The sequence below is a fragment of the Delphinapterus leucas genome, chromosome 11 (genome assembly GCF_059928025.1).
Source record: "Delphinapterus leucas isolate spDelLeu-1000000601 "Yukka" chromosome 11, BTC_Dleu_Yukka2, whole genome shotgun sequence".
Lineage (NCBI taxonomy): Eukaryota > Metazoa > Chordata > Mammalia > Artiodactyla > Monodontidae > Delphinapterus > Delphinapterus leucas.
This window is the reverse complement of record NC_143139.1, coordinates 48,141,504-48,155,297: the sequence shown is the minus strand read 5'-3', so window position 1 is coordinate 48,155,297 and position 13,794 is coordinate 48,141,504.

Below are 13,794 nucleotides of genomic sequence, written 5' to 3'. Positions count from 1 at the left end.
TCAGTCTGTTCACATTTTCTATTTTATCTTGGATAAGTTTTAGTACTTTGGGTCTTTGCAGGAATTTATCCATTTCATCTTAATTATCTAATTCATTGGCATATAGTTGTTAATTGTATTCTCTTATAAAGATTTTTATTTCTGTAATATCAGTAATGATATCCCTGATTAATTAATGATCATCGTAATTTGAATCGCCTCTTTTTCTCTTGTTTAGATGAGCTAAAGTTTCGTCAATTTTGTTCATCTTTTTAAAGGACCAACTTTTGGTTTTGTTGGCTTTCTTTAGTGTTCTTTTATTAGCTATTTATTTTTATATCCCATCTATTCTTTATTATGTCTGCCCTTCTCCTTGCTTCTTTAAATTTGGGTTAGTGTGTTCTTCTATTTTATATTTTCTTAAGTTGGAAGTTTAGCTTGTTGAGTTGATATACCTTTTTTATTTTTGTTAATATACACATATACTGCTATAAATTACCCTCTGAGCACTGCTTTCACTGCATCCAATATGGTTTGATATGTTTCATATTTGTTTTCATTCATCTCAAATAATTTCCTAGTTTTGCTTGAAATTTCTCCTTTCTCCCATTGGTTAATTAGAGTATGTTCTTTAAGTTCTGTGTATCTGTCAGTTTCCCAATTTTCCATCTGTCATTGATTTCTAATTTAATTTCTTTGTGGCCCAGAAACATTTTTTTATTTGATTTCCATCCTTTTACATGTATTGAGACTTATTTTGTGGCCTAGCATCTGGTCTGTGCTGGAGAATGTTCAATGTACATTTGAAAAAACAGTGTTCATGCAGATTTTTCTGTATAAAGTGCTGTAAAAATCTCTGTTAGTACTATTTTCTTTAGATTTTTCACGTCTTCCACTTACTTTTGATTGTTTACTTAGTTCTATCTTTTACTGAAAGTGGAATAGTAATGTCTTTAATCATTACTGTTGAATTACCTATTTCTCCTTCCAGTTCTGTGAGTTTTTGCTACACGTAGTTTGGTCTTTGCTTTTAGGGGCATATGAATTTTTTAATACAGCCATTTTGAGATATAGTTGATATACAAAAATGCATATACTTAATGTATAAAACTTTATGAGTTTGAGCATGTGCACATACTCGTGAAATAATCACCACAATATCAAGTTAATAGACATATCTGTCAACAAAAGTTTCCTTGTGTCCCTTTGTGTTTTTTGTTCATTTATTTGTTTTTTGGGGGGCAGTGGGTGGGTTAATGACATTTAACATGTTATCTACCCTCTTAAATTTTCAAGCACAAAATGCAACAATAAAACTATTGACTATAGGCACTATGCTGTATAGCATTTCTCTAGAACTAATTCATGTCACATAACTGAAATTTATACTAAACAACTCCCCACTTCCTCCTTCCTCTGGCTGCTGGTGACTGCTGTTCTATTCTCTATGAATTAGACTATTTAAGTAATTCATATAAGTGGAATCATGCAGTATTTGTCCTTCTGTGACTGCCTTGTTTCACTTAGCATAATGTCCTCCAGGTTCACCCATGTTACTGCAAATGGTAGGATTGCTTTCTTTTTTTAAGGCTGAATAATATTCCATTGCAGGAATATACCATGTTTTCTGTATCCATTGATCCGTTGATAGACATTTGGTTTGTTTCCACCCTTTGTTGATTGATGTGTGTACAGATAGGAGAATGTTTCAAGTCTGCCTGTATCCTGCTCTGATCACCTCCTGAGGTTAAGCATGTGCACAGTCTTCCCAGTCCGTAGATTTGACTGTAATCCCAGGAGGACTCTTCTTGGACATACCTTTCCTGGTTCTCTCTATTAAACTTGAAGCTGCTTGATATTTGCCTGTATCCTGTAACTGTATCACATCCTTTTACTTGCTTTCACTGAGGCCCTTAACCAAGCTTTTCTCCACTCTCTTCCAAATAAAGTCAATCCCCTTAAGCAGAGATGTGGAGCTCTTTGTTTAAATGGCTTGCCTTCTCCTTTGGGAAGAATCCCTGCACCCCTGTGCCAGAACTAGAGTTGGTGACTCACTTTCCCTGAAGTGAAATTCCGTTTCTATGAGTGGTCATGGGAGGGAATGGCAAGCCCTGGTCCTCTGGATTGTCTCTCCTAGAGGGAACTTCTCCTCTCTGAGCATGCTGGGGCAGGGGCAATTGGAGTTCTTTTATCCTCAGCCTTCCATGTCTGAGGAGGGATCCCTGGCCCTCTTGGCTGTACCTGCCTGGGATGAAGTTTCTAGGACACAGAACTGGAGAAATAAGAAACAATGGTGTTTGCTCTTCCTAGAGTAAAATATTAGCTCTGGCCTTGGATCTTGGGGGATAGGGAACCCTGTTTTCTTGTCTGCACTTGCATAGAGTAGAATGCCCTGAGTAGTTTACATACGATGGCACTGTGTTGGGTGGGGAGGAGGAAGCGAGTTGTGGCACAGATGCCACAGATCTTCCCTCTTCTTGCTGAGATTTAGTAGATTTTCTTCAGTGACTGTTTCTACAGTTCTTCTTTCCTCATAGGACAATTTCCAGAGACTTAAATTATTATTATTTTAAAAATAATATTAATCTGTTAAATTGTTGTTTTGCTGGGGAGAGTGCCAATCTTTTTACTCTGACATTCTGGAAGTTCTGTCCTCGTTCTAATTTTTAATCCAAATATACACTTTCCTCCCTTCAATAATGAAATGTTCGTTCTTCCTTCATTGTTATTCAAATAAAGCCAGTACACAGTTAATGCCCCAAATGTGTTAGCTGGGTCATTGATGGTGGAGATTCAAAATTGAATGAGATTATTTTTACTTCCTGTCTTGGAGAGTTTAGAACCATTTGGGAGACAGGCATGCGTGCATACTATATAAATGCTAATACCACAGATCTTCAACATTTCAATGACTGAAACAGGGTAAATACAGACCAAAAACGTTCATAAACCCTAGAGCCAAACATGACATACTTACAAGTTAGAGTGAGGTACTCCCTAAACATTACAAAACAAGAAATTAAAATTTCCCTTCATGATTTAAATTGAAAACAAGAAGCATATATTGCAAACAGACAGGGTTATGCAAAGGTACCTTAAACACAAAATGGATATCCAAACAGAAAACTAGTCTTTCAGCATAATTTATTAATATGTCTATAAAATGCATATGCAATAATTTTAAAAAAGACCATAGGAACATAGGAAAAGTAACTTTTGGTGATAATGATTATTAACAAGTAGATCCCATGTATATTGACAATGTCATTTGTGGTGTTAACATGAAATATGGATTAAGAAAGTTTTAGTCATTAGTTTTTAGTATTTTCATTTTATTGACATGAACATATATATTGTGAGATGGACAGTGTGTCTTTCTCAGCCTAATTCCTTTAAATATTTGATTCAGTTAAATATCTCCTTGTGTTTGGTTTACCTGTTCATTAAGGGATTTATGATTATGATCTAGATCCCTGTGTAGTTCTGTCTACCAGGTGTGAGCAAAATTTTCTTGTACACAGATAACTTTATAATACATGCTAATTTTATTTCTGTTTTATAATTATAGATTTATATTCAGGTTTTGTGTATCACTCATACAATCGTGGATGATGTAGGCATGCCTCTGAGAGATGAAGGTATATTCACTATGATGATAAAATTAGGTTTCTGTTCACATAGAGGCATATTCGATACTGGGTTATGATGGATGAATCAAGGTAAATGAAAGGCATTCTGCAGCGTCTCTGGGGAGAAAGTGAACTGCTAGAATTCCCCAAGAAAACACACTTCTTCACTTGCCACAAGGGGAGTGTTCAGTACACCTTTCTTAAAATTTCTACACAAATGAAATTGATAAATTAGATGATGATGGTGATGATGACTGTTATTTTGAATGCTAGGGTGTCCCAGGTTCTCTGATTACAGTTTTACGTATCTCTCATTTAAACCCTATAAACTGGCAAGATAATGAGTTGTGGATTAATTTCAGTTATTGCAAAAATGTAGGATTTGTTGATTTCTCTGTATGTTTCTGAGGTTTTGACATTAGTGGATTTAGTTTCCATTGAGCTTTCTGTTTCTGTTTTAAAGCTTTCCTTATTCTGAGCTGCTCTGGTTTGGTTCCTTAGTGGATAAGCAGTGTGAGCATTCTTATGGGAAGTTAATATAAGTTAGGTTTGAAAACTTCACATTCAAGTCAGGGATCAGGCCATGGAGGATGCTTCCTGATATTTACCCTTGTACACATGTGAAAACATACAACCCACAAATAAAACCACATGCAGATATGGATCCCATCTGCAAGTGGAAATACACATACATGTATGACACCTTCAGACTCACATAGAGCCATAAACATATATGTACAAACAAATATAAACTCAGACATGCACATGTACATTAGATACACACAACCATAGATATACATATGGACACACACAAACACAGAAACACATATACATGCATATACTCACAAACGTGAACACACCCCAGACATATAATCCCATACAAACACAAATACATACTCAGGCACACAAATATACATAGACATATGCATGTATACACTTAAAATTCACCATAAATGTAATGGATACTTTCTAGATTAATTAAAAAATAATTTAATAATTTTGAAATACATACATACTTAAATATACTTCAGTAGTTCACATCTTCTCTGAGATTATCATTTTAATAGTCAGTTAGAGGCCTCAGCCTCTTACAGAGATATTTAGGTACTACAGGATGATACTCTCATCTCAGGAACTAAGTCCAGTCATTCCAAACTCAAGCCAAAATCACAAGAGTCAGAAAACAAAGTTATTTCCTTTTGTGGGAGGTGATAAGATAGGTCTATTCAAGCATTATCTTATATATACCTAGCAACCAAAAAGTGATTAAATAGCAAAATGAACAGTAAAGTTCTGAATTAAGAAAATGGATTATACTTTATAGCTACACTGTGTATAGCTATATATAATTTTATGTCATATGTGAAAAGTTTTACTTATATCAGAAGTGAGTGAAAACAGCAGTTAGAAATCAACATAAAAGGAAAAAGAAAATTCTGTCTTTGAGTCAGGAGGTCTGAAATTGGTTCCTGATTGCGACAAACCAGCGTATGATGCTTTGTGAAGACACATGCTCATTTTGCATGGTCCTTTTCTCTTAATTAGGGTGCTGCATTAGAATAATTTAAAAAGTCTCACATCTTTGCCCACTTTAATGGGGAGTATCTGAAGCCAGCCATGGACCCCAGGTAAAGAATCACTAGGTTAACAGAGTGCTGGAAACCTGTTTTTCTCCTGTCTGCAATGTTAAAATTGAAGCATCAACAAAGAGTATCAACAGTGATGAAGAGAGTGGAAAATTAGTTAGAAGATATTTTGTGTAATATCAGGAGTTAACATATTTGGGTAAGTATATTCTATCTACAGTATACTTTTTCCTCTAATGATGAAATGACTAATTTTATTCATCTTAGAAAATTCTTCAGTGAATATGATCCAATGAACAGGAGAGTTAAGTGCTCTATTCTAGGCTTAAAATAACTGTGACACTGCTGGGTAACTCACTGTTCTATGGAGTAATTATTCTTAGTCAATGCATTTTCAGAGTATAAGTTTTGAAGAGTATTTGTGTAAAATAAGGCACAGTGAAATTATATTGTAATACCCATCTAAATGAGACTGTCATTAATATAAGAAATCAGCAGTTATCCAGAAGAGAAGTAAACAGTAGTTTTGAGTCAATGTAGGTCTACATGGAAATAACATTTAGTATAACTAGGATGCTACCTTTTATATGAAGCTCTTCTGTATTTAGTCTACCTTCCATGACAACAAAAACAATACAAAACACAACAAAAACAACCTAATCAGTGTCCAGATAGAACATTCATCTGTGATTCTGTGTTTATGCTAGTGTTGTGCTGCCTCTGAAAACGACGGCAAATGCTAGTTTTATGTTACCTTGGTTCAAAATATGGATTCATTAATAAGTATATTTCCAGCTTAATTAAGGCACAAATAGTATTTTTATTCTGTACTTTCCCAATTTTTTTTGATAACTAATCTTTCTAATTTTAGCATTGAAATGATTTTAATCTGTTAGATACATGTTTGTATGGTTACTTCAGTGGAGTTTCCCTAAAAATTTAGAAACATAGGTTCTCCTGATCATTACAGAGTAACTACTTTTGCTGAATGCCATTCGTCATTTAGCTGCCAAACTCAAGTAGGCTTTTTAGTCCTTACTGAGTATTTATGTTCTATTTTGATACTTCTATGCACTCTCAGCTCCTTAAAATTCATCTGCTTTTCTTGCTACTGCATCTTTCTAGTATTCCTGTCCTTACAGGATTCTTTATCCCCATTATTTGTGTCATTTTCTGACCTTCCTTTGAATATTGGTGTTTCACAAGGCTCAATTCTTAGTCTGTTGGTGTCTTATATACTCTCCCTGGCTAATGTTATCCATTCCATTCTCCTTTCCTTAACTGTATTTTATGGTAACGATTTCCCTAATTTTCAGTCTGAAAATGTATACCTAAATTGTTTATTTAAAAGCTTCCGCACAAGCTCCATCAAATTGTTTACCTCACTTGGAAATTCTGTAATCAGCTCAGAGTTAATGTGTTAATTATTTACTATATCATATTTTTATAGACTATGGAAGTCTGCCTCCAAGTCTTCTGTGAGGAGATACTAGTGAATGGGGCTTTCACTATGAGGAGGAAATGGGTTAAAAGAACCAGTGAATATAGAGAAACTCCCTTCCTTCTGGTGATCCTTGTGACCAGAATGGTGATGAGGCTGGATACTCCTTTTTGACAAGACTCTCTTTCTCTTTCTTTTTCCTCTTGTATTTAACATGGTGGGGGGTGGGGGGTGGGGGGGAAGAAACAGGCTCCACCCTGTCGCCTAGTTGCTCTAGAATCCCTAAACTACTCAGGAGGAATTGGAGGTGGAAGATCTGAAGTAAATGGAGAGAGAAGAATCACAAATTAGTGGTAAACAGTGTGGCAAAACTTGTTGATAATCCCTCCAAATATAGTGGCTTAAGTGAAGTAAAGGTTTATTTTCCTCATATAAAATACTCTAGAGTTGGGAGATCCAGGGCTAGTGGGGAAATTCTGTCATCTCCAAGGTCATTCTCCTCACCTTCATTTATTTCCCAGCCATTGGGAAGCAAGAAAGATAGAATTACCCTTAAGGAGATGATACACAAGTTGTACACATTGCTGTCAATTATATCTCGTTTGTCCTGAATAGAGCCACATGAATATAAGTAGCTGCAAGGGAGTCTGTGAATTATATCTTGTACATAGGTGGTCATGTGTCCAGTCCAAACCCAGGAGTTTCTATTACTAAGAGTGCATGTGAAGGTAGGTTAGCCATCTACATCTGAGCAAAGAAACACGGGAATATACCAGGTCAATATCCAGTCAGGAAAATATAAATCACCGGTATTTCAAACAGAGAGGGAGTTAAAAAGGGGAAATTATACAAAATTTTTGAAAAATCTGGAGGACCCACTGGGAAAAAATGTATCTTACCTTGAGACTAGGAAGCTCTGTCGGACCTGGGATGTAGTGCAAGAGGGGAAGGTTATGCTCAATATAGATGAAGAAATTACTGTTGTCTTGAGCTGAAGATGCAAAATGGGAATAGAATGCTACCCTGAGAAGAGAACGCTGCTGTTGTCCCTGGGTTGGAAACAACAAGCCCACACTCACTAAAGAAGTTGCTGGCAAGTGGCACCAATGCACCACAGTTGTCATTGCTGGAGCTCCATCCCCTGCTGCTAATACTCTGGAGCTTCTGTCACCAGCACTGCGGAAATCACAATGCTGTGGGCTGTTAGAATCTGCTGCTTATGAGCATTGGCCCCTGGTATTACTGAGGCTACTGCTGTCACTGGAAACACCAGCAAAAGCAGTGTCCCACCTTCTAATGGGGCACAAGCTGTCTCTCAGTGGAAGAAACAACCAAGAAAATGGCTGGCAGCGGACTGAGAAACATGGTTTGGAGACATCCAGCTTTGGCCACACAGAGGTATAGAGGAAGACATGGAAGCCTGAGAGCGAGGGTGAGAGCTAACAGTTAACTCTGGTACAGGGCAGTAGAGCTCTTATGTTCAGTGACCAAGAAAAGCATCTGTGATGAAACGACATTTGAGCAGAGACCTGAAAGAAATTAGGGCCAGAATCATGTGGATAACTAGAGAAGAAAAAGAGTAATTGAAAGAATGTGGAGTGGAAATGTGCGTGGCATGGAGGACAATGTGGCTGGACCACAGTGAATAAGGTATTAAAGTCAGAAAGGCATTTGAGGGCACAACCTTATAGGGCATTATGGTTCATGGCAAAGACTTTGGATTTATTCTGAGTAAAATGGAAAGCCATTGGAGGGAGTTAAGGGCACTTAAAAAAATTTTTTTTTTAAAGTAATGTAAGGAGGTGAGTCCTCATGGGATCTTAACTTAGGTATTCAAATGTGTTACAAAGATTCAATGAATAATAACCGTGTCCATATTATAGAATATCAACATGTAAATGGGATAGAACAAAAAATATGAAATAAATACTAGAATACATAGGAACTTAATAGGTGACAGATAAAAAGAGTATAGTATAGTAATATGAGATGGCTGAAAAGTGGGACATTATCTCAGTATAGATACTATATAAATTTATATCCTCCTAGTGGTTAACTTAACAACTTGACTAGACTTCGGTGTCCAGTTATTTGGCCAAACACTAGTCTAGATGTTGCTGTGAAAGCATTTGTAGATGTGATTAACATTTACAATCAGTTGACTTTAAGTAAGTAGATTACCCTCTATAATGTGGGTGGGACTCATCCAATCAGTTGAAAGCTTTAAGGTAAAAGACCGAGGTTTTCTGAAGAAGTAATTCTGCCTCAAGACTACGACATCACCACTTACCTGAAGAAATATCAAGACTGCCGGCCAGCCATATCAGTTTCAGGCTGGCTGGCCCCCACAGCTGTGTGAGCCAGTCCTTGGAGTAACTTCTCCGTCTCACTCTTTTCTCTTTCTCTTGATCTCTCTCCTCTCTCTCTCTCTCTCTCTCTCTCTCTCTCTCTCTCTCTCTCTCTCTCTGCTCTCTCTCTCTCTGTATATATCCTATTGGTTCTGTATCTTTAGAGAACCGTAATTAATACAATTCTTCTGTTATACACAAACCAAAAAGAAATTCCAGATGGATTAAATAGATGTAAAAATATAAAATTGCAAAACAATTAGTCACATGTATTGGTTCAAATACAAGAAACCTCAGTGCGGTTTGAATGAATAAAAGAAATCACAAGTAAAAAGATTAATACACTTGGCTAAATTTTAAAAAGAAAAATACTCTGTATATAATTAATCTTTTTAAGCATAAAGCTAACACCAAACTACAAAAAAGACCAAAAATTATTAATATTTTTAATATACTAAGAACTAAAAGTTACAATATACTAATATAGAAGAGTTACAGTATACAAATAGAAAGGCTTAAAGAGATAAATAATCTCTAAAAGTATAAAGATAAATTAATAGTAAAGGTATGATAAAAATGGACTGTCACGTAAGCAATTATATGAATTGTAATATTCTTAACATACACTATTGGTCACGTTTTAAATGGATGCCAGTTTTTTTTTTTTCTTTTTTTTTTGCGGTATGTGGGCCTCTCACTGTTATGGCCTCTCCCGTTGCGGAGCACAGGCTCTGGATGCGCAGGCTCAGCGGCCATGGCTCTTGGGCCCAGCTGCTCCGCGGCATGTGGGATCTTCCCGGACTGGGGCACAAACCCGTGTCCCCTGCATCGGCAGGCAGACTTTCAACCACTGTGCCACCAGGGAAGCCCTGGATGCCAGTTTTTTGAAAACCCATTTGGTAATATGCATTAAGGGCCATTGACACAATAAATCTGCTTTTAGAAATGTGTCCTAAGGAAATAAACAGAGATGTAGACAGACTTATCTACAATAATATTCATGATAGAATTATTTATAATAGTACAAAATTGGAAGCAACTTGAAATAACCAACAATGTGGAGAGTGTTAAATAAATCATTGTACTTTCAAGTAAGGGAATATTATAAAGACATTAAAAATCATGCCTTGAGGAATATGTAATGCCATGGGAAATGCACGAAATAAAATGGTAATTGAGTTTCCTTCTTAAAAAATGAATCTGAAATCGTCTGGATCAAGATTGAGATTTATGCTAATGTATTTAATTGCCCTTCACCCAAATTCAGATTGAAATGGACAAAGAATAAAAAGGGGTAATAACTTATTCCAGTACTGGAAAACTGCAAAGAGAGCAAGAAACTGAACGTTTTGTAGCAGGACATAAACATTTAGCATGCGAAACTGTAGTTCTTTTTCTTCAGCTTTGCTGTATTTTTAGTTTAGATTTTGTACTGGCGTGGTAGATGGGATTGGAAGTCCCATCCTTTTACTAGGATAGAATGTAAACGTATCCCCAGGATTAAAAAATGTTGTTTCTGAAGTGAGTGCTTTCTCTGGACTTAAGGAAGACCCAGTTTTTTTCATTATTACATATTTGGGTACAAGTTAATGTGTGATTTCCTCTTCCTGAATATCCGCTGTGAGTTACTGTGAAAGAAAGAAGAGAATGAAACCTGAAAGGGAGGGGATAAGAGTGTGTAGGACACAGCCACCTTTAAATGCCTTTGTACCAACGTGGACTGAAGTTCCTCCAAACCCCTTTTAACTAGTCTGTGTATGTACAGTGGTCATTCAAGTCACCTAAAATCTTCCAGTTTCTTTGGCTCCCTGCTGGGGTCCTAAAGGTGTGGATCTCTATGGGTGGATCTAAACCCAATATAGAAACCCAGTGAGCTAGGCTATTTGGTGGAAAACTTTAAAAAATTAATTGTTGCTTAGAGCCTAGAACCAAATAAAGACAAAAATGTTGTCTTAGTTTTTACCTCCTCTCCTTCTCTCCCCAGTTCCAACCCCATATTTAGGCAATAAACTAAAAACAGCCCAGAGCACATCAATAAGCAAATGTGGCAATATAAACAGTCAGATCATATGCCATAATGCCTAAGGCCTTTCCATGGGCCCTTCCATGATAGGGCAGCAGGCCTTGAAACTGACTTCCCTTTCCAAGTTGCTTAGAAGGGATTTTACCCTAAGAGGGGTCTATCGTTCCCTTATTCGATCATTCAATATTTATTATTGCTGCTATGTGCCAGACACTGCCAAATAATAGTGAATAAAACAGATATAAACCCTGCTCTCCCAGGGCCTATAGCCTAGTATGAGAAGTAGAGTAGGTGATAATAATAGTGTGATACAATTTTGGAGACATTCAAAAGACCTATAGGAAATGTGAAATCATTTGTATTTTCTTTTAAATGCAATAGGAAGGTATTGCCTTGATGGAGTTTATTCAGTAGAGTATGAAGAGATTTTCATTATTGAAAGATCCCTTAGGCTTCCATGTGGAGAATAGATTAGAGTGTGGCAAAATGGACACAAGGAGGAAACTGTAGTAACCCAGCTGAGAGGTGGTGATGGCTTGGTATAGGAAAGTGGCAGTCAAAATGGAGAGAAATAGAAGCTTTGATACATTTGTAATCAAAATAGAGGCATCAGGACTTGGTAATAAGTTTAGTGTGGGAAGAAGGAGGTTTCTGATTTATATCCCTACGTGAAATGTAGTGATTTTGATGAAAAGGAAAAAGCTGGGTGGAGGAACAGGATATTAGAGACAGATTAACATTAATACTTTATGGGAGCCATGTAAAAATGAGATGCTTATGAAATATCTAATGGATTTGTATATAAGGTCTAAAGCTCAGAAAAGAGGTTGGAGTTGGAAATAAAAGGGTGAGGCTGTTGTCACATGGTGTTTAAAGCCATCAGAATAGATGAGGTCATCTAAGTGAGAGACTAGACCAGGAGGGGTTATGTTATCCCTCTATCCTTCCCCAAAATGTTAGAGAAATCAGATATCTCTAATTTAACAAAACACTAACAATACTCTAATTCTTCATGAGGATGTGAACACGGTTAAGAGTAACAGAAGAGAATTCAGTCATCTTTCCTTAGGGTACATTTATTAATTCTGTTTTTCAGATTCTCTCTAAACTTATTTATTTCATTTATATGATTGCTTCAGAATTGGTAGGAGTATTTTACAGTCTTCTACTACTGCAAGGTTTCTATTAATTTTCCTGGTACTTCCAAAAATTTTGATTTTAAGTATTCTGAGATTATGTTATCTAGCCCTTAAGTCATCATAGCTGTTTTGTCATACCTCCTATCAAATGACAATCCCTATATCTATGCCTTGGATACTCACCTCCTCTTTATATTTTTTCAGGGGACTTCGATCTAACATCTGTCTTCTTTTCTTTAGCTTCAGCTTCCTCTCTCTACTTCAGCATTTAAACATGTTCAAGTTTTTCTTGTCCTCAAAAACGAGCAAGTTAATGGGCAATTCCTTCCACCAATCCCGTATTCCATTCCTGCTGCTGAATGAGCTCTTTTCCTTCACAGCCATAATTCTTCACTCTAACACCTTTTCTGTCTTTTGCTCCTACCGCTTTACTAAACTGTGTTTGCAGTGTCACTCTGGATATTGCTGTTACTGAATCCAGTGTGTATCTTACTTGACATTTGTGAACCAATTGATAACTCCACTTCTTTGGCTTCAGTTCCATTAAACTGCCAACTTTGTTTTTCCTGCTCAATCTCTCCTGAGTTTCAAACCCATATATTTAGGGAAAATGGACAACTTTCCCATAATTTCCATAAAGTTTCAAAGGGTCATCATTGGAGCCCTGTATTTACAGTGTCGTCTTTCCTGAAAGTCAACAAAGTCAGTAAGAAAATTCAAAAATCGTATGCAGATAGCATTAAGCAGATATAGGTATTGGCTTATTTTGAAAATTATTTTATTATAGATGCTACATAAAATTATAAGTCAGTGTTTATTCATGAGGACGAGTTCTGTAACAGGCTTGAAATAATACATGCTTGTGAGGTAGTTCTGGGTTATGACAGCAACTAATGTTCATTTTTGTTATCTTGATAGAGACATTTATGTAAAGTTAAATTTTACTTGGATTAATGGTCTAGAGGTAGCTGGTTATTGTTATGCTTCATGGTTTAGTGTACATTATTTGAAGATGATGACATCAGAGTATTACGGAATTCAGTAATTGCTCCCTGCAGAGTGATTGCTAGTTTCTCATTTGAAGTAGCTTTTCTTAGAAGTGTATCATGCAGAATGCATGATCATTTCCTTTTGTTTTACTCATGAGTTTTAAATACATGCAGTAAACTTAAAAATTGTGTTTTTATTCCAAAGCAAAGTGAAATGTTTTTTAAAAATATAGGAATTCCAGTTATCACTGTTTGAAACAGGGCCTGATTTTCCTTCTGAAATCATGAATCTTTGATATAAAATATACAAATAATTATAGTTGTATATAACTACATGTTATATACATGTAGTTATATACTGTTTGCTTTTGATAGTTCATATTTTCACTACCCTCTAGTTTTCTGTGATTTACTCCTCATACTTTTAAAAAAATTTTATTTATTTTATTTTTGACTGTGTTGGATCATTGTTGCTTCGTGCAGGCTTTCTGTAGTTGTGGTGAGCGGGGGCTACTCTTTGTTGCAGTGCACTACTCCTCATACTTTTAATTATTAATGCATGCTCAAATTTAGCCTCAACATTTTAATATAAACATTTTACTTTATTTTTTCATAGTCTGAAATATGATTTTTATGAATATTGAAATAATTTTTTGTTTA